Source organism: Mirounga leonina, unplaced genomic scaffold (assembly GCF_011800145.1).
Source record: "Mirounga leonina isolate KUSES-001 unplaced genomic scaffold, KU_Mleo_1.0 Mir_97, whole genome shotgun sequence".
NCBI classification, from domain to species: domain Eukaryota; kingdom Metazoa; phylum Chordata; class Mammalia; order Carnivora; family Phocidae; genus Mirounga; species Mirounga leonina.
Genome location: NW_023270889.1, coordinates 4,848,723 through 4,869,112, shown reverse-complemented (window position 1 = coordinate 4,869,112; position 20,390 = coordinate 4,848,723). Strand labels below are relative to the sequence as shown.

General features: G+C 36.5%; 1 long non-coding RNA gene across 1 annotated transcript in view; it reads left to right on the top strand.

The window, feature by feature from the left end:
• LOC118006473 overlaps nt 1–20,390 on the top strand; it is a 49,316-nt gene that overhangs the window by 17,745 nt on the left and 11,181 nt on the right. Inside the window, exon 2 of the long non-coding RNA XR_004678089.1 lies at nt 17,153–17,199. This is a non-coding gene — a long non-coding RNA (uncharacterized LOC118006473). The remainder of the gene's footprint in view (nt 1–17,152; nt 17,200–20,390) is intronic.

Here is a 20,390-nt window from a genome sequence, read left to right as displayed (position 1 = left end):
AACTAACTTTTTCCTATTTTAACTAGTGCCTCACACATCTATACTTCCTATACTTATTAAATATTTCTTAAAAGGAGGTATGTAGCTTCTTCCTCACAATACTTAATCTTACTTGAGTTAGCTTTCTTCTCAGAGTAACTGGCTTTTACCTACAAAGCATTGTGCTGAGTGGAGTAAAAAGTGATGGTGCTTTTCTTCTTAGAGTTCAAACTCAGAAAAAAATAGTCCAGACAGAAACAAAAGATATCAAAAAGAATGAAACAAAAGACATCAAAAAGAATGAAATCTTGCCATTTGCAACGACATCGACAGAGCTAGATTTTATTATGCTAAGTGAAATAAGTCAGTCAGAGAAAGACAAATACCATATGATCTCACTCATACGTGGAATTTAAGAAAGAAAACAGATGAATGTATGGGAAGGGGAAAAGAAGAAAAGGAGAGAGGGAAACAAGCCACAAGTGACTCTTAACAACAGAGAACAAACTGAGGGTTGATGGAGGGAGGTGGGTGGATGATGGGTTGGATGGGTGATGGGGATTAAAAAGGGTACTTGTGATGAGCACTGGGTGTTATGTGTAAGGGATGAATCACTGAATTCTATTCCAGAAACTAATATTGCACTATATGTTAACTATTAAATTTAAATTTAAAATTTTAATTTAATCTAAAAATTAAAAAAAAGAAAGAAACAAGCAAACAAAAGATACAGACTTTGGAGAGGGCCTGGCTCATGAGAGATCTAGACCTGCCCACCAGAATCGTAAAATTTTATATAGAGGCCTTAACTGGGTTTTGCCATGTATTCAGTCCCGGTGGTCTCAACAACACCATTCTCTCTCAAGGCAGCATCCTTGGAACAGCTCCCACTGTGGGAACGGTGGGCAAAATGTATATTTCAAAGATGGGAGGTAGGAGGTGAGGGGCTTCTGGTTGCCTGGGTCTAGCTCTCGGGTCAAGATGTGGTCATGCCTGTTTGATTACCTCCTCCAACATAAAGTAACATACATAATTTCAGATACACATAATGTCTCTATTTTATTTTTAATAATCCCTTTTATTTATCACATTTAGAAATCTTTTTATCAAAGAAGGCATCTAGATCTTCACCCTATTTTTTCTAAGCATACTTTATTATAAATATTCAAATAAATCCAACATTTAGCTCACATTAGCTTACCATATTTTCATATTGTGTTCAAAATTTGCTTTTAATATAAAAATTAATTTTTAAAATTCATCTTATTTTCAATTTTTATAACGTGTTCTAGGATGTAAACATCCTAATACACCAAGACTGTTCAGCATCTTTAAAATAATATTTATCCATTGAGGATCTTTTATACTTCCAAAAATAGTGTTCTCTCCTGGGAATAAGCTATCACTCCGATTTCACATTTATCTCTTTGGCCCCTCTCTCTAAATATTGAGTAAAACTTTAGGGCGCCTGGGTGGCTTGGGCGCCTGGGTGGCTCAGTCGTTGAGCGTCTGCCTTCGGCTCAGGTCATGATCCCAGGGTCTTGGGATGGAGCCCCGCATCGGGCTCCCTGCTCCGCAGGAAGCCTGCTTCTCCTTCTCCCACTCCCCCTGCTTGTGTTCCCTCTCTCGCGCGCTCTCTCTGTCAAATAAATAAATAAAATCTTTAAAAAAAACACAAAACTTTAGTAACTGACAACGTACTGATGTGGGCTTGGCATTCAGCTCAGAATGTACAAGGACTGAGCACAACATGGATACTATCATCCTCTCAGTAAGTGCTTTTCAGAGGAGTTCCTTTTAACAATACAAATAACTATGATGAGTAGGCTTTTAACTTAAAGAAATGGATATATAAATGCACTTCCCCAGAATAAAAAAGTTTTGTGGCTTTTTTACGAAGGCTTGAATTACCCATTTTGATTTCCTTATAAACATTATAGTCATAATACCTGACTTTTAAGGCTTTAGCTTGTATAACAAAGTCTTGTCTTGTTTGTGTTTTTCCAATTTGGTAGACTCCATATCCATATGTGCTTGATGGAAAAACTAACTTTTCCAGTGTACCACGCACAGTCTTGGCTTATTTTAGTAGTTTTTATTAAATGGTATTATATTCACACTCGTGTTTAATGTTTGTCTCAAATGCTGATATATTGTTTTGCAGTGCACAGAAGCTAAACACCTACTCTTGTCTTCCACCCTTTCAAGCCGATTCAAGCTTTCTGATGATTTGTATCTAGTGCTTCTGTTTCATTAATCACAGGGCATTTATTCTTCTCATTCTCAATCTTTGTTTTCTTCAGTGTTTTCTGTTCATCTTTACTGTCATAGTTTCTTTTTCATTTCTTGGTCAACCTAGCTTCTGTTTCAAGGGCGCTTCTATGGTTTCTCAGTGGTCTTTCTCATGGGTTGGTTATCTGTATACTTCTTAGACTTAACAAATGTTTTACTAAGTATATCAATGTGAAGAGACACATAACATATTTGTTTAAATAAATAAGCACTTCAAAATCTGTATGATTACTAAAAACATTCTTATACATTAATCGTTTGTTTAATTTCAATTATTGAACAACTTAAATAAATGCCGAGGATGATACAATTCTTTTCAACAGTTCCTACTTCTCACTTCTCAATGGCAATATTTATAAAACAATGCATGTTTTCCACGTGATGGTAAGGCAGTGGAGTGCTTGCTGGCTGGGTTGGTCAAGCGAAAACCATACCCAGTTGAACTTGAGGGAATTTTATGGCACACTTAAGAAGAAGTAGATGACGAAATTTTATATGCTATATTTTTCAAATTATGTTTTGAAGGGCCTCTGCAATAAAATAGCATATCTAGTAGTTTTTAGAGCACTGAAAACACTTTGAGTGTGAGGAAAACAATAAAAATGTATTGCCAGCAGCCCAGAAGCAGAGCTGCTTTTGTCTCGGGTCCTTCTTTGTTTTTAGTATGTGGCAGGGTGCCTAAAACCTGACCATCCAGAAAGTGTGTTTAATAAATATTGACTTTGTTACAAAACAAAAATCGAACAGCACAATGTTCTACACACTCCTATTACTAAAGCACTCTTCTAACCTTCTGAGAAACACACAGCCATTGAAAGAATTTATGGGGGTGTGTGCTCTCGCCTATGTGTTTTTTTAGTGTGATGTGTCTGATACAAAGTGAATTATAATTCTTACCAGGTCATTTAAAAATCCCTTCTTTTCTGAATTTTGTTGTTGAACTATTTAGTCATATTAAGTAATTATTCTGAGTATTTTGTAAAGCGTTCTTTCCATCTCAGCCCCAATTGTGTATGAATCGTTTATAATTCCAAGTATTTATCTATTTCCCAAACCTTCAGTTTCATGGCAGACTAATGAGAACTGTGACCAGAAGATCCGCCATATTTAAAAATAATGCCCTAAGATTCTACGTTTTAATAAGGCACATACCAAATCAACTAAATCAAGAATAAAGAGTGAGAATAAATGTTAGTCCTTAGCAAAGGGTATGATTGTTCTCATTCCCGTGCCAACCATCATTAGGTTAGGAATGACAGAAACAGGCTGACAGAAAGCAGAGAAGTGTCTTCGGGTAATGAGATGGCAGGCATGTGGGGCATTGTCGGGTGGCTAACTTACCTGGTCAGTCCTTGTTTTTGACTTATTCATCCCAGAGTCTTTCTCTGCCTCCCCAGGTAGGTTAGCTCTCTCTGTCATGTGTTCCCATAGCAACCTGTCCTTCACCTTTCATCATATGCATCAGATATATCTTACTTGGCACATGCATCAATGTCTACATTGTCAGATTATAAATTCCACAAAGGTAAAAACCTCACCTATCTTGTTCATTGTTGTTGGCCCAACACCCAGGACAGTGCCTGGCTTTTTGTCAGCATTCAGCAAATATTTGTTGAATGCATGAATTAATTAAAATGCAAACCACATGGGAGATTAAAATTATTGGAATTGATCAGCTTGCTATGGTGATTTCCGATATAATTTGAGTAGAGGAAACAGGAAGGCTTTGCGTTTTAAAATCGTCTCTCCTGCTTCTTCTCCAGGATATTTAAAATTCCACCACTAAGGCATTGCTTCTACAAGGCACCATTGGATCAGATGAAATTTAAAATGAAGAACGCTGTTTTCAGTCTAGTAGCCAAAAATGACCCCATATGGAAAAGTTCACCCAGGGCAAACTGCACTGGAAGTTAGCAAAGAGAAGGTCGTAAAAAGGACCAACACAGGGGTGCAGGGAGAAGGGAAGGAGAGGATGAATGACAGTCTCACTCGGAGCATGTGACACTGTCTATGGCTGACTCCTGATCAGAATGAACCAAGTGGTCCTGTTACCCAGGGAAGGCCTGTGATGGCTGATGTTTCAAATGATGTAGATGAGAGGTTTAAAAATAGAAGAAGTGCTCAGGACAAAATGTGCCCCTTTGCTACTTTTCATCTGTCTGTTCCTATTTATGCACATCCTATCATGTAAGGAACAACCTTTTCACACATCTTTCTCATTTTTTCCTGGGGGGATACTACCCAGAAAAGTTACTTTGTGTACTAAAAGTTATAAGAAAAACTGTCTAGAGGACAATTCACTTTTAAAAATTAGTATGTAGTGCATTTACCTGGAAAGTACACTAGTAGACAAAACCCAGTCATTTCTTTTGTCTGCTTTCATAAAGCACTAAGAGCTCAAAGTAAATATAACATTCGTTGACTGAGAAAAACAAATTGTTCCCTTTCAAATCATCAATCACATAATAGAGTATGAAAAGGGACATCCTTGACACTGGAATCGTTTGATTTTGATTTGCTACTGAGGACATATTGAATGGCATTTTTAAATGGGCTCTGCTAGTCATATTCTATTAAGGAGTACTTATATTTCTTAGTAAGAAGTCCAAAATGCATAGATTTTTCATGTGTTAAATGGCAGATGAGTCATCATTAAATATCAAGAAAGTCTTGGACACTGATGATGTATATTTAAGTTCATTCCTTAAGAAACTAGACTTCAAAATGAGGAAGGAATACAAATCAGAAAGGAAAGTTAAAAGCAATTAATAACTGGTGACTAGGGCCAGAATCAAATTTTAAAGGTTATCTTAGAACTAAAAAAAAAAAGCTTCTGGGGCATTTTATAACACCATTAATTTAGTATGGTTACTTGAAATAAGTAAGGCATATGTGTTTTTACTCCTAGATAAATTGTCACTAACAGCCAAAAGTAACAAGAGGGCAAGCCAGGGTTGAATTTAATTCTCTTAATATGCCCTTTTGCCTCAGAATGTTTCATGGTTAAAGTGAATTCATTCCCATGTTAATATCAATGAGACATGAGAAGTGATTCTTTTCCATAATCATACCACGAAATTCAACCAAACATTTGAAGAAACAATATCATTAATTGTGTGGGGAAACCAAGTAAGAATATTATTAGTCAAATAAGTGATATAAATCATTGCCTTCTTATAATTCAGGAAAAAAATTAAGTATTTCTTTCCAAAATTCCTTGATATGATGGTTTGGAAGCTGAAGTTCCACTGATGACAATAATTAGATGATGTCTTCTCTCTCTGATCCTTGACCTAATGGACAGGGCATTTGTGGATAACCTTCAGGAGGGCAGAGCCATGGTGTGCCCACCTTACAGCCAGTAGACCAAGCTACAACTCCAGCTTAGCCAATCGCTGATGGTGCAACCGGAGGCAATTTATGTAACTCAGTAAGCGTTAGTTTCCTCATTTGTAAAATAAAGATACTCATAGTCCTTCTTGTGGAGTTATTGGGAAAATAAGAAGTAATGAGTGTTAGGCACTGATCTTAAATTTATGTTGCTCATTTTGAGTTTTATAGACATGTATTTCCCATTAACCTATGACCACCAAAAGCCAAACCAGCTGCAAAATTTAAAACAAAAACATTTCCTGTGTTTAAATGGAAGTATCCCATACCCTTACCCTCACTTTCAGCCTCCCTACCCCCCAACTAATGCAGAAGAATCTCACAGAATGAAACTAAAGTGTGAAACAAATGGACAATGATTTATGCTCAATCATCCATCTTCCTTTAAGCAAGCTGACCAAACAAGAATTCACATTTGCAATATCCTAAAGAGGGAAGAGTTAGGTGAACAAACAGGGCAGAAACAGAAAGAAAGGGGTGAAGTATATCAGAGTCTAGGGAACCCAGTCTGAAAAAAAGTGATTTGTAAACATGCATTCAATTCATATATGTAGCAAGCTACTTAGAGAATATGTGTGCAGTATAAACTTCCAAAGCAAAAACTTTATCTTCTTATGACATTCAGCTATACTTAAGAGTATTCAATGTTCAACAAAAAATTTGCAAAGTAAGAATAGTTTTATATAAACCTGGCTCATAATTCAGTATGCCAAAGTACTTCAAGGATCTCTCTCTCTCCATATATATGTATGTATGTATCTGAAAAGAGAAGCTTAAATATTATCTGCTCAAGCCTCTTAATTTTATTTTTTTAAAGCTTATTTTATTTTATTCTTTTTAAGATTTTATTTATTTATTTGGCAGAGAGAGAGAGAGACCACAAGCAGGGGGAGTGGCAGGCAGAGGGAGAAGCAGGCTCTCGGCCAAACAAGGAGCCCAATATGGAACTCGATCCCATGACCCTGGGATCATGACCTGAGCCAAAGGCAGACGTTTAACTGACCAAGCCACCCAGGTATCCTAAGTCTCTTAATTTCAAAGAAAAAAAATCTAAGCCCAGATTATTTATCATTTTCTAACTCACAGAGCTAGTTAGAAATGAGGAGTTCTGGTGCCCAGGTGGAAAAGACCACACATCAGCAACCATGCCCTATATTCAGTCAATTCTAGTAGAAGCTTTGGTCCCACTCCAAAATTGTTGATCCATGGCCATCGGGCAGGTCTCCTTTTCTCCTAATTCCACTCCCCCTCCTGCAACCAAGTTTAAAACTGGATCATCCAAAATTTCCCCACATGGCCAGTTTCCTAAATTCTCTTCAAGATTCTTCAATTAAATAATTTGCTTAAAGTTTTCTATTTAATGAAAAAACTCAACTCCAACCTCTAACAACTAAATTCCAGCCAAGATGAGTCATCAGGTGAAACTGAAAAGCAAGAGAGGACTTTGTTTAAGTCCTGAAGCAAGCATTTCCTGAGGGCAGAGGGTCAGATGGCTTAGCTAGAAGAACTGTGCCACCCTTTGGGGAAAGAGAGTTTGGTTCCTCAGATGCTTCTAAAATGGTATTTAAACTGAGAACACTCATATTTAATCCTCTCTCTTTCTTTCATTTTCATTTATTTTGCTGACATCAAGTACAGAGATTTAAATATTGGGTTAGTCATAATCCTACTTCATGACATAGTCATTGCTGTTGCATTTAAGGCAAGGTCTGCTTTTAGTTAGCTAGTTTTTGAATTAATAATTTTTAATAATGTAATAAGCCTGATGGGCCCACCACACCCAAACAAAAGCAAGGCCCCTGGCCATAACCTCCATGCAGCCCATCCCACCCTATGTCCTTGCTTGGCCCCCACCCAGAATGACCTGGCTCATGCAGGCCTGGACCAGATTTGAGGCACGATTGTCACAGGCAACAACATTTTTTAATGTTTTGTTATATTGAACTAACAGTTATTTTTCTAAGTATCACCACCGACCAGTCCCATGATTTTCTAACAATTAAATTAAAGATTAAAATGTGGAGAAGCAAGAAGGCAGTTTGGTTAAGGCCTTGAATTCTGGAGTCAGACCACTTTGGTTTTAACTTCGGGAGTCACTACTTACTACCACCACTTACTTTCACCCTGGCAAGCTGTATAACCTCTCTAAGTTTCAACTTCATCGTAATGCAGGACAACAGTAGCTAGTTTTGTGAGAATGTGCCCTTACAATCATGAAAACTTGCCTAGTGCTTGGCACAGGGAAAATGCTCAATATATGCAAGTTAGTATTATTTCTACCATTCTCTGGGAAGTACTTTTTAAGTATTATGTTTAAAATGTATAGTAATAACATGTCATAAAACAAATTTCATGTCATTGTGGATCTTTAATTCCAAGGAGATGATCACTGTTACTACATGTAATAATAACAATATGCTACGTTTTTTAAGCTACATGGTTTTTAGAATGTTTTTACCTCATCATACATACATACATAAAAGAGTTCTATGAGCTATGTTTGAGCAGGCAACATTATTTCAAATTTATACAGTTGAGATTCAGTGAAATTAAATAACTGGTAAAAGTGCATGGCACGCATATGCCTGAAATCATCTGACATTCAATAATTTTGTTTGTCTTTGATCCCTCCATTTTGCTCTGAGAATGTGGGCAGTGTTTTAGGGACTCTCTTTTAGGCTACCTGGTCATATTTTGTTACTTGGAGCAAGGTAGACACCTCTTTGCCAGCCAAGGAAATATATCACGTAGTTTCCTATCATGGACCATTTCTTTCAAAAACCAAACACACACCAAAACTTTTTCCTTAATTTATTTTTATTACTATTACCATTTATTGCATCCTGTTTATTGCAGAAAATATTTTAATTCCTTTGGAACCTGACATATGTCATTTGCCATTTCTCTTGTATTAATCAGCAAGTCGTCCAAAGCATTTGAATGGCATTCAAATTCAGAAACAGCTTTGTAAACTTTTCCTGAGCTGGAAGTGACTGGTCTAAATAGGCCTGTACTTCCTGATGTATCTTAATTTCTAGATTAATAAAGACTCTTGTCTACTCAGAGTTAAGAGCTTCATTATTTTATTTTCAAGTTGAATTAATGTGAAAAACACCATTTTGTGAACAAGTCAAACTTTCTTTAGCTTGGCTAATACGAACAAACTATATCAGTACTTCAAAAATTCTAATTTTACATTTAAGTGTTTGAGTCATTTCATTTTTTTTTTTTTTTTTTTTTTGACAGAGAGAGACACAGTGAGAGAGGGAACACAAGCAGGGGGAGTTGGAGAGGGAGAAGCAGGCTTCCCGCGGAGCAGGGAGCCCGATGCGGGGCTCGATCCCAGGACCCTGTTATCATGACCTGAGCCGAAGGCAGACGCTTAACGACTGAGCCACTCAGGCGCCCCTGAGTCATTTCATTTATATTTTATTTTCCACATGACCATCAGAATTATATTTTATAATACAATGTGTCAATCATCTACTAAAAAAGTTCTAATAGCTTTCATTGTTCTTTGATGAAATTCAAATTCCTTTCCATGAAACATCTTCTCCCCTTCCAGCTTCCTTCCCACCATTATCTCCTCCCTCACTGCTCCACAGCCATTCTGATCTGTTTTCTACTCCTCCAACCCTCCAAGATCTCTCTTTCTTTAGAGCTTGTGCATTGGAAGTTCAAGATGGAGGGGTGCTTCTTGCCATTCAGTTCTCTGCTGGAATATCACCTATTCATAAAGGCTGTTTAGTTTATCTAGAGCACCCAATCTAGATTTTTCCCCTCCCAAACAACTCCCTGTGTTATTCTTTGCATACATTATCTAAAATCATCTTTTTTTGAGTTTATGGTTTTGTTTTCTGTCTACCCCCATTAGAATATAACCTCAGTGAGAATAGTGAATTTGTATATCTTGTTTGCCACCAGTCCCCTAGCCTCTGTAAGAGTTCCTGGAATATAAGAAGTACTCAATCAATACTTAATGAAAATACAAATGTTGGGATGAATTGATAACACATCTATGGCCTTAAATCTAAGTCTGTCTCACTCTGAACTCACTCTCTCCCCACTTGCCTTCATGTTTTGGAAATGGTACAGTAAGTTGTGGTTTATTCCAGAGTCTATAGGGGTAGCCCTTCTTGTATTCCAGAGAACTAGATCTTCTTGTTTGTGAGTTATGTAGTCACAACTCTCATGCTTACCTGGCTTTTCCAAGAGGAAAACAATGTCAACACCTGCATATAAAAAAATGACGCTTATTAGAAAAAACTAGTAGGTCAGACAAATGGGGTAAGAAATCTCACAGAACCAATGGAAGGGAAGAGCTTGACCTTTTCCTTTGAAACTCTACAGCTGGATGAACAGTAGTACAAGAAAGCAGCAAAGGCTTACAACACATTTTAATCCAAATCCAAATCCAACCCTGTGGATCTCAGATGCAGATGAATGCATCTGAGATAACAAGCTAGGGGGACCACAGCTCCCTCATCCTCCACCCCTAGTCAAAGAGCCAATTTCTGGAAAGTCCCCTGACCAATGAATGACTTAGAAGTGCAGGGCAAATCCTAAGACTATTCAAATCAAAATAGAAGTAGGGACTTTCCCAAGCCTAGATGAATATAAATTTCTAAATTGAGGCCAGGACTGCCCTCTTTTCTGAGAGCAAGTGGATGTTTCAGTTAGAACTCTGTTCCAAAGCAAGAAAATCTAAACTAATGATGTTCTTTAGAAAGTAGACATTGATTTCTCTCTCACAAAATCATCAAGGACCCAGGTTCCTTTCAACTTGCAACTCTGTCATTCTCAGCATGTGACTTTCTCCTCATAATCCATATACCTGCTGCAACTCCAGCCATTGTGTCTGCATTTTAGCCGATAGGAAAAAGGGAATAAGAAAAGCACACCACCTCCCTTCCAGAATATTTCCATTAAGTCATACACAACACCTCTGCTTATTTCCCATTAGCCAAACCTTAGTCATGAAACCAAACCAGCTTCAAAAGGCCAAAAATATTTAATCCAGGCAGCCATGATTGCAGCTACACACAAGAAGTTCTAGTGAAAATGAAGGAGCAGAACATGGATATTTGGTCTGAACTAGGAACTTCTGCTATACAGAAAAAAACCATCTTCTGGGACTTTCTGTCCACAATACTGAGTCTTCTACTTGCCCCAGTTAGGAATCTCAAAAGGAGAGCTGAGCTTGGAGCCCTGCAGCATGCTCTTTGGGGTAAAGCTGCTACTACTTATTCTGCATCCAGCTATTGTGCTCAATGTGGGCTAGTATGAATGTAGGCTTGACACTATGAAGACAAATACAACAACTTGAGGGCATCGGTTATTGTAACCAAACCAAAGGAGAGTTTGTCTGCCCAATTCAACAGCAAGTCAATAAATACAGACACCAGGCTTTTGCAGTGAAGAAAGATAGGCTATTTATTGGTTAAGCATCATCCATGAGAATGGGGAACTAAAGCTGTAAGTCTCAAACTCCCTGATGGCTTGCAAGTGAAGGTTCTTAAGGGCAAAGTTTGGGGCAGAAATCTCCTGAGAAGGTAGACACCATTGATTGGAGGACCATGAGTCATGCTAACAGGTGTTCTAGTGCTACTTCATCTGGCCCCCCAGGCAGACTTCTCCATCCCAAGAGACTTAGAATCTGAAAAAAAAAAAATAGATGTCTTTATTATTTATGTTAGAGACTCCATTAAGTACATCTGGTGATTATATCTCTAGGGTAGTACTGGCTAGCTACTTGTCCTAGAGGTTTCTTTGAATGATAAGCAAGCATTCCTATCCCTTGAGCCTAGGCCTATGTGTTTCTTGGCCAGTCTGGTTGTGCCTGAGGTTGATATGACCCCCACCTCCCCATTGTTTATTCTTCCATCTGAACTGACAAGAAAAAAGTTTAAAATTTTTATTAAAAACTTAATTCCTCTGATGTCATTTTATCAACGCACCTGGTATAAAAAACTTAAGCATAAGGCTTTAATAGACATGAGACAGATTCCTTCTTGCTTACCTTTCCTTCTGTCTCTGTATCTCTTCCCTTGGTGAGTAAGCAGTCTCAGAGTTTCAGGGATCACCAGAGAGGGATCACCAAACTATTGTCTGCTGGCCAAATTTAACCCATTGCTTATTTTTAGAAATAAGGTTTTATGAGAGCACAGACAAATCTATTCACCTACATATTGTCTATGGCTGTTTTCATTCTGTAATAGCAAAACTGAGTAGCGACAGAGATTGTTTGGCCCACAAAACCTGAAATATTTCCATGTGGCCATTTTACAGAAAAAGTTCACCAATCCCTGACCTCCAGTCTTGGACCAGGAAACACTTTAGAGATGACCCAGTGCATGGGTTCCCATCTTTGATCCTTCAAAAAATATAATACTTCTTTCCCCCCCAATGCCTTTTGTCTTAAAAGATTGTATCTACCGAAATATATTTGTTAATGAAATAATTTAACGCACATAATGACTTTCTATCAGAATAACTGCTCAGCACAGGACAACTGGTGGGGCCACATTAAGCTGCTATTGTTATTGCCATAAAAAGTAAAGAGACAGTTTTATGCAGACACTGTGCCCTAATTGAGGAGGACATAATGGATTTCAACTAAGCTTTATTTAAAATACATTAAGGTTTTTGGATTCCCTTGACATTCTAAAGGACTCGAGGGAGTTTGGAGCCCCAAGGTTGAGAATCACATAGGTGTAGAAACCAACCTAGAGGAGGCTCTTGCTCAATCTCACCAAGTAAGATTTAACAGTAAGACGCAGGTGTTCAGATTCATCTTTCTATTTATTGCCTTGCCTACTGCCTGAATGTGTAAGAAACCAGGAAATAATGGGTAAGTCTCCTACTCCCTCACTAAATATACACAGTAAACAATATGGATTCCTCAGAGAGTTGGGGCCCTCACAGAAAGATCAGGTTTGGTTTGAACCTTGAAAAACCAATAAATCTCTTGGAAGGGATTTTCTTTAAAAAAAGAAAGACAGGAAAAAATATACTATCTTAAAATGTTCATGGATAGTCAGTCTGTTTGAACACCTAACTTTCTAAGCACAACAAATCTAAAGTACCCTTAATCATTACCAGAGTAAAACAACTGTTAGAGTCTTCCACACTCTCCCAAGGAATTCAGGCAATTCTTTGGAATAGCTTCTTCTCCTTCTTAACATCACATTCTGCACCCGCCCCCCCGCCCCCAGCTTTACCCATTTGGCAAGAAAGGCGTTCTTGTTACTGTGGTCTTCTCTCCCCACAGCACTGGAAATTTGCTGAATAATTTGTTCAAGTTACCAGGAGTGATTCCAACTGTATCCTCCACATTCACTGGCAATTTTGGAAGTGTTTTGCCTGGAAACAGGATTAAGCCTTTTACTAGTTGGATTGGGAAAAGGCCACACAAATTCCTTGGCAAAGAAGTCTCAGAATCAAACTCTTTTATTTCTCACTTTAAATGTGTTATAGAGTTGTTGTTGTTGTTCTTTTGTAGTTCGTTATTCCATTTAGAAGTAAAATGTCAGCAAAGTGACAATAGGCATTATTGAAGAATCCTTTACTGTTTTAATTTACTAGGGATACAAATAGAAAATAGAAACCAACAAAAAAAGAGATTTTCCCCTTTAAATAATCCAGAAATTGTAATACTAAGAAACTCTGGTGATCACCTAATTCAACCTCCTAGAGAAGAAGGCATTTGGCTAGTATGGTCAAGGACTTGGCCAAGTTCTGGAAGGAAGTTCTCTGAAGAGGAAACAAGGAGAACTGGGTATTAGTAACTGTAAGACTATGGATAAGTGACCACTGCTTTTCTCATTCATAAAATGAGTGAAAGAAGAAGACCTTGGAGAACATCCCCATCTGTTCAACTCTAAGACTCCATGACTTTGGTGAGACTCTAGGCCATTCTTAGACCCTATGGCTCCTGATCTGCAGTTCAATGATATTTCTGCTAAATCATACAGTTACTTTCTCAGATTTGATCAAAGTAATCAAAATGGATGGACAGCTGTCTCCATAATCCATCTACATGTCTTCTTTAATAATACCATGGTATAATTATTTAATACTTATAATTTTAATAATTTATACACCTAGCATCTCAATTCATTTCATTCATTTATTAAATATTAGACCAATTGTTTTCAAGTAACTGCCAATGATCAGCACTATAAAAAATGCTAGGGAAAAATTCTTGAAGATGACAAGGTCTCTACCCTCAAGAAATAGGTAATCTGTATATGAATGTGTAAATATTATTCTTTCTCTCTGATAGATGAGGTAAGAGACACAACGGGAAGTGAATGATTCACCACGGCCACACAAGGAGAATGAGGCAAACTTTAAGCTAGAACTGAGAGCTCCTGGCTGTTATTCACATGGTCTCATCACCAAATTCAATTAGGCTTGCCTGATACATTTTTTTTCATAGCATCCCTCCACCCACTATCATATGCAATACAAAATAAAAACAATACTTTAACACAAAACTTTCACATAAACTAAAATTAAAACTGCTTCAGAACAGTACAATTCTTTTTATTTTATTTTAATTTTTTTAAAGATTTTATTTATATATTTGAGAGAGAGAGAGAGAAAGCACAAGCAGGGGGAGCAGCAGAGGGAGAGGGAGAAGCAGGCTTCCTGCGGAGCAGGGAGCCTGATGCAGGGCTTAATCCCAGGACCCTGGGATCATGATCTGAGCTGAAGGTAGACGTTTAACCGACCAAGCCACACAGGCACCCCCCAAAATAGTACAATTCTGAGTTCAGGCTAGAATAAAACTGGAACAAAAAACAGTGATGTAAAAAAATCACATGTTCATAACTAAATTCTTTAACTGCTATAAGTATGTGTTCTTAGGATTAAGAAAGAACAATTTTTGGTCCAGTCCCAGTGCCTCATAACTCTGTCCTAAACCATTCCCAGGAAAAATGACAAAAACTCTGATTGATGAATTTGGAACTTCTGCTATTTGAATCTTTTCATTTACCTCTTCTATTTTTGATAGTTTTCTGAATCATTTTGTGAGCCCAGTGCTCTAGGAGCGTTTAATTGTCTGAATCTCCAGAGCTCCTGCAAACAAGCCCCTTATAACTGTGAAGTGCTACTATTGAAAGCAGACCCTGTAAATAAAAGATCTCATCCTTTGTGAAGAATGGGAAATATAACTTTATACCTGAAGATTATCTCAACAATTAAAAACATTGAAATAATCATCTGAAGTTTTATATACCATTTATATCTGTCAAATTTGTAGATAGTGTCTCTATATTGTCAAATTTCTAGATATTGACAACTTCCACAGTTGTTTGGGTTATCCTGTTCATTTTTCTCATAAAACTTTTGCATAAAATTATAGGTCTGCTTGATGTCATATAGTCAATGTCTTGACCAGGGAATATTTGTTACAACCATAAATTATGCTATAGCAGCAATGTGGGTTCTTTATGAACTTAAAACACAATTAAAAAACAAAATAGCAAAGAACATTTTTCATCATCATTAAATGTCATGAGATAATTTTTTCCAATCTGTTATAACTGCCTATGAAATTTAAAAAAGAATAAAAAACACCATTGAATTATTTTGTGTGAGATCTATTCTATAATACTATTAAACTAGATTCAAAAAAATTATGCCTGTACAGTAATAATTGGCTGAAAATATCTAATTATATTGATCATTTCTTGTACCTTAACCTATTTCACATATTCTTAACTACAGTAAATGTGTTTTTATTGCTTTTTAAAAAGTACAGTATGTTTTAAAATTCTATTCAAAATGAAAATGTTCCTGGCATTAGAGAATTAAGGAAATACTAATTCAAAGACAAAAGTTTTCCATTTAGTTCAAAATTGCCCTTTAGCCTTTAACCTACAATCATCTTATCTGTGATTAAAAAAATACAAGAAGAGAAATACCAAAAAATATCAGTATGCTTGTGAGACATTTTTGCCTGTAACTTTCCAGTGTCCCATGGAAACATTGCTCTCTATAGATTTTATTTCAATGAAAGTCACCTTTTTTTGGATGCTTTTAGATTTGTATGCTTTGAGGTTTGTGCAAGTAGACATATTTCCATTTCTTTCTATACCTTGGTAAAATGAAAAATATGATATTGTCCCTACAGCTTTGAGGCACCATTCATATCAAAGTCTAGTTCAGTCACTTCAAATGACAGTAAACTTCCCCTCATTTTCCTGTTTTCCTCCCCTTCTTACACTTTGGTGTCTCTCAAAGAAAGCCCATATCATAACTTTAATTCAGCTAATTCAAAACGCTACATTATTAAAATGTTCCACTTGGGATAAATAATCCACAAATCTAGCCTTGAGCCTTCAAGGAAAACCATGGTGGTTTGTCCTCAGGTAAAAGGAGAAATAGCCATAAGTAGTTCTTTTCAAACCATCCGTTAGCATTAAACTTGATTCTCAGAGAATGCTTAGGGGTAAGTGGCATACACAAAAAGAGATTCTACAAGCTAGAATGAACAAACTCTGTGTATGCACTATACATATTAATATTTCCCCTATTTTAAGATGAACTTCCATTCTCCCCAAAAGAAAAGATGCTTTTATTTATCAACCTTTGTAGTATGAATTCTGCATATTACAGATCCAAATTACTTTGGAATCATACTCAGTGATTCTCAACCTTCACTTTACACATTCATTTAGGAGCTTTTAATTTTTTAAAAAAGATTTATTTATTTATCTTAGAGAGCAGGGGAGAAGGGCAGAGGGAGAGGGAGAGAGAAACCCAAGCAGACTCTGTGCTGAGCGCAGAGCCCCATTCAGGGCTCGATCTCATAACCCTGAGATCATGACCCTGAGATCATGATCTGAGCCAAAACCAAGAGTCAGTGCTTAACTCACTGCACTACCCAGGTGCCCCCACTTAGGAGCTTTTATTTATTTTTATTCTTTTATAAGATTTTATTTATTTATTTGTCAGATTGAGAGAGAGCACAAGCAGGGGGAGTGGCAGGCAGAGGGAGAAGCAGGCAGAGAAGGAAGTAGGTTCCCTGCCGAACAAGGAGCCAGATGTGGGACTCAATCCCAGGACCCTGGGATCATGACCTGAGCTGAAGGCAGATGGTCAACCAACTGAGCCACCCAGGTGTCCCAACTTAGGAGATTTTAAATCCAGCAGAAGCCTTGGTTTCATTCAAAGATTCATTCTCACTGGTTCAGAGTGCAATCTGAGTATGGTTATTTTTTTCAAAGTTCAAGGGATGTGTGTCATTTGCAGCCAGGATTAAGAACCAGTGACCCAGGGTAAAAATAACTTTATTATGTAGCATTTAATTGACCTCTAGAAATTCACCCAACCCCAATATATGTTGTGTATGTCACACTTAACCAAATATTTTTTACTGGAAAATGGATGTCTCTAAAAATATCAAAGCATTATTTGTTCAACATTCTTTGAAAATATGTCATAGAAGCAATATTTCATAATAATTCTCCCATTATTTCAGTGGAAGATCATGAATTCCTTCTGAAACCAGAAATATGATCCTTAGTGGTAAGTGGGAACTGATTAAGTATGCACAAATATGCAAAGAATAACTGTGTGGTAATTACACTTATGAAATAGATCTTTGTTTATTGATAGTCATGAAATAATAGTAACTGAAATACGGAGATACAGATTACAGAATATTACACCAAAATGCTAATAATGTTTTTGTGCAAATGATATTTTTGGTTATATTTCTTTATTCCATAATGTTTGATCTTCAAAGTTAGTATGCATACTTTTAACAAAATGACAAGCAAGAAAACTCACAATTTGTGAGAAAAGAGAAAGGAATAAGAACAAGAAAAACAGAAAAAGAGACAAAGTGGGCAAAAACGTGTGGATTGCTTTGGGAGCATCAAGATTATAGCAGGTCTTGAAAGATGACTTTGTAGAAGCCTTGAGGAAAAATCGATTTCAATTTCCGTAGTGTGTTTGTAGCAAGTTGTACAATCTCCTTGTCAACAATAACACTGATAAAACCTTTTGAGAGTATTAGAAATCTTAGAAAAATGTGTATTATTGTTAGGTGTCTACAGTTTTTATAGTTTCATTATTTACAAAGGAAGATTCATAAATGATAGATTGTTTACACAGTCTCGTCCTGCGAATGAAAAGTGATGTCAGAATGTTTCTTGTTTAAGGATATAAGAATTTATCACGCTTGGAAAAAAACTAGACTGTTCTTCCTAATATTTTATTAATTCTTTCATTAATATAACCAGTATTTATTGAATATCATCTAACTAACAATCTAAATTATGTTAACTACCTAAAATTTAAGTTAAAATAAACAAATAAAAACAGATTTCAATTTGTTTGCCACCCCCATCCACCCCCCCCAAAACATTTTAAAAAATATAATTTTCCAACACTTAAAGAAAGGAGTGGGCAAATATCTATTTCTTTATATAAATCCTGTATTCTGTTTTAATATTACATTTATTATGAAATGGGGTGGAAAACAAATTTTATCTTGGGCATAAGACCCATATTCTGCAGCTCTCTTGGAGACCCAGGCACAGGTGGACATGGCTGTCCCTCTTCCTCTGCCCACTAACCCTCCCGGAACTGCAGAGTTGGCCTCACTGATTTATGGAATACAGATTCAAGAATCCTCTTTTTGCCAAGAAGATTAATTCTAATTAATACTAAAATAGTATATTCATAGTGCTAATTTAAAATTGTTACAACTACTCAAAGACAATCTCCATGAGAACAGGAATATTGCCCATCTTATTTACTAGACTACCCACCTCACCACATCTGGTAGTAAAGTCTTTCAACAAATGGTTGTTGTTGAGTAAGTGTATGAATAGAGTTTATAATTAGGAGATATACTGACATTTTCCTACCATATAAACTTTATAAATAATTGTTTAAAAATGGTAAACGTGTGCATCTATATATTCATGACATAAGATGGTGTACTATAGCGAGAAGTGAGAAATAAGATGACATATGCCTTTATTAGGAGGTACTCATTAAATGTTTGTTTCCCTCTTTCCACTATATTACACAGCCTCTGATTTTAAAATCACTAAATACATATACAACTCCCATTAAAATAAACCATCCTATGTGCTTTAAGTTCCATGAAGGTTGGAGCAGTATCCGTTTTGACCTTTTTGTTTTGTTTCCTCAACTCTTACCATGATATGCAATAAATATTTGTCAAATAAATAAAATGTGAATGAATGAATGAACATCCCAATGTTATTGGACAATGTTATTGGAAAGTAAAAAATAAATAAACAAAAAATAAAATAAATTACATTGTGTGTTTACATCAGTATCCTATTTTATCCTGCAGAAATGAAAGGATTAAACTTTGCAATCATGTTTCTTTCAAAGCTATTACATGTGATTCTTTAATCAAGTCACTTTTAAATCATATTTTAATTTCTATAAGGCTCTACCCAAGATACAAAGGGGATACAAAACCATGATGAGCAAGTCTCTAGAAGCTTGAAATGCATCATAGAAAAGACAACACACACACACACACACACACACGTCTAATGTAAAGAAGATATAACTTTATAATGACACTGACAAGCAGAACTTTCCAATCAGGAGGATTCTTTGAAGAGATTTGAACTAGACCCTATAGATCCTGCCAATTTCAATAGTCAGAGATTGCAGAGGGAAGGGAGAACATTCTCATAGCATGGCCATGCAAAGTAACTTAGTGTCTAATGAATAGACTAGTTGGACTTATATAAAGAATTCATGTAAGAGAGCTATGAAAGATAAAGTTGGACAAATTCAAATAAAATAACCAACAGAGAGCCTTGGTTACCCATTCAAGGAGACTGAATTTTATTCATTGAAGCATGAAGAAACATGTTTAAACAGGTTGGGTAGCCTCTAATGACCTGGTCGTTTTGTACCTTCTCTGACCTTACCTCCTACCAACCATCACCTTGCTTCCTCTACTCCAGCCAGAATGACTTTCTTGCTCTTTGTCAAAGGCATCAAGACTTACCTGCCTTAGGGCCTTTGCACTTGCTGCTTAGTGCATTACTGCTGCCATGCTTTTCCTCCAGATCTTTGTTTAGCTCGGTCCCTCACTTCATTCTTGCACTGTTCAGCATGTTCCTCAAATAGGGATTTTATCATTCTATACTTTTATACACTGCTTAAGTTTTCTTCATAACATTACCTAACATATCTCTTTCTCACTCAGGGACACATACATTTTTGTTGTTGTTGTTCATTTGTCATTTGTCTCCTGTATAAGAAGTTGAAAAATAAATTTAATGCAGCATGAGTATCCTGACTATGTCATGTTTACTCCAGAGCTTAGAAAATGGGTAGAAAGGAATGTTCAAGAAGTATTTATTAAATGAATTAATAACATCTTACTCCAGAGCTTAGAAAATGGGTAGAAAGGAATGTTCAAGAAGTATTTATTAAATGAATTAATAACATCTTAATAGAATAACTAACTAACAAATAACTAAAGAAGAATTTCAGGAAGATTGGCATATAATATGGGAATCTATTACAATAATCTAAATAAAAGGTAATAGATTAACCTGAAATGATCACCATGGAGATGGAGGAGAAGAAGAAGAAGAAGAAGAAGAAGGAGGAGGAGGAGGAGGAGGAGGAGGAGGAGAAGGAGAAGAAGAAGAAGAAGAAGAGGAAGAAGAGGAAGAAGAAGAAGAAGAAGAAGAAGAAGAAGAAGAAGA